General features: G+C 38.4%; 1 pseudogene; it reads left to right on the top strand.

Annotated features, from left to right (window-relative positions):
* Positions 1–210: 210 nt before the first annotated feature.
* Positions 211–1,302, top strand: LOC102839026 (annotated as a pseudogene).
* The last annotated feature ends 949 nt before the right edge of the window (positions 1,303–2,251 follow it).

Raw genomic sequence — 2,251 nt, 5'->3', positions numbered from 1 at the left:
ATTGCTTGCAAGCCAAATTTGGCCTTCTGATCATGTGTTTCTGATGTCTGCTGTAGGCCTTCCCTAGCTATCTTGGTGCCTGTAGCAAGACTAGTGTCAATTTTGGGGGAGTGCAGGGGAAGGGCAGCTTCTGTAGCCCAGTTAAGTAGTCATTTGTTTTTTAATGGCTACATCAAAGAATGTTAACTGTCAAAAGGAAATTGCACCAAGATGGCAATGCAGGTGGTGCAGGTGGCTCATTTGGAGTCCAACACTTCTTAGTTTTTCTCAGCCATGCTCTGAGCACAAAGGAGGAGGTGATGGGACTGTGTATCAGGGAGTTGAATGATAAAATACGTGTGACTTAAGATTTGCATGTACTGGAACTGAGATGTGAACAGTTGGAGGAAAGGTTGAAACTGTGAAGATTATTCACATTCATTCTGTGTCATCAGCTTATGACATTCTGCTAAGAAGAAGGACCAAGTGAAAATTTCTCCAGAAATTTTGTTTGTGATCTCAACAAAGGCAGAGAGAGTGGCTGAACTAACAGATTGCTCCATGACAATTGTGGACTAGTATCATTCCCATCCTCATATAACTATTTGGTCTTCTCATGTTGATGCTAGTACACAAGTCATGTACCAGATAATGGAGCAAGGCTTTGCAGGACTGATTTTTTTTCATGTTTCATTCATAGAAGATAAAAACACAAAGATTGGCCAGGTGCTCTATCTACACTTGCTTCCAATCCATACAAACCCCAAAGAGCTCAGAGTCCCCTCATGGTCCATGACACTTCTGGAACTCACGCCAGCACATCACCATTGAGGGCCTTCTGAAAGAGGAAAGGTATGAGAGAACCAAAATCCCAAACCATATTGTACCTCATGTAACCATTGGGAAAGTATGTAGTGAATTAGCAATAGAACTGCCCAAGATCCTGTGCCAGGAGGAACAAGATGCATATAGGAGGATCCACAGTCTTACACAGGGGCAGCAGTGATGGGCTTAGGAGTAGCACAAATTGTGAGGTTGGCCCAGGACTGGGAAGTGTTTTGTTCTGTTGTGCATAGGGTCACTATGAGTTGTTACCGACTCGATGGCATCTAACACCACCACCACAGTCTTACACATCTGAGTTCAGTAACCAAGATCCATAATGGTTCACTGTTTATCACTAATGTGTGCAGTCAAATGTCAGCAGTCAGCGGGCCTCTCCTATAGTGGTTGGAGAACAGAGTGAAACAAACTCGACAGCATTTGCAGGAATTGTAATAGGAAAAGGAAGAGCTTATGCGAGAATTTTCTTTCCCAGAATAAGACAACATGAGGAAAACCAAAATATTCATGTGTAAAATGAAATTTCGAATAAGTATAAAGCTAGAGGACTTACATTGCTTGATATAGAAGGCCACAGTAATCAAGACTGTTTGGTGTTGACCAAGGGATGGACATGAATTAAACAGGAGAGCCTAGAAACAGACCTGCACAAATATACCCAACTTATTTTGACAAAGGTGTAAAAGCAATTAGATGGAGGAAGAGACTTTCAACAAGTGGGCATCCAGAGGTCAAAACCAAAAGTGAACCTCAACCTAAATCTCACATGTAATACATAAATTAACTCAGACTGAATCATGAACTTAAATAGAAGATATACAACATTAAAAAAAATAATCTAGGGCAGGTCATGAATTCTTGGACTTTACCCCAACAGCATGAACCACAAAAGAAAAACATTGATATATTAGACTTCAAATTAAAAACTTTTGCTTTGTGAAAAACTTAAGCAGAGGAAAAGACAAGCTACAGATTGAAATTATTTATAAACTATTGATCTGACCACTCTGTAAAACATGAAGAATGCATGAAACGCCAAAGTTGAAAAACATCAGAAAATGGACAAAAGAGATGGGTCATTTCACTGAAGAATATGTATGGCAAGTGAGCACATGAAAAGATGTTGAATATCATTAGCTATCAGGGAAATAAAAATTAAAATCACAATATGATATCACCATTCATCTATCAGAATAGTTAAAGAATAAAAATAGTGATAATAACAAATGCTGTGGAATATGGAAAAACCCAATCTTTCAAATATTGCTGATAGGCATATAAAGTGGTACACCCACTCTGAAAAGGATTTTGGAAATTTTTTTTTATAAGATTAGCTATACACTTACCATGTATATCTAACCTTACAAAAAATAAGAAGCTAATTACTGATCCAGTAAATAGATTCTTCACATTTATTTCAGAGAATCAA

This window comes from Chrysochloris asiatica, unplaced genomic scaffold (genome assembly GCF_000296735.1).
Source record: "Chrysochloris asiatica unplaced genomic scaffold, ChrAsi1.0 scaffold00178, whole genome shotgun sequence".
Lineage (NCBI taxonomy): Eukaryota > Metazoa > Chordata > Mammalia > Afrosoricida > Chrysochloridae > Chrysochloris > Chrysochloris asiatica.
The sequence above is the reverse complement of the archived record's forward strand: the minus strand, read 5'-3'. Positions and strand labels throughout refer to the sequence as shown.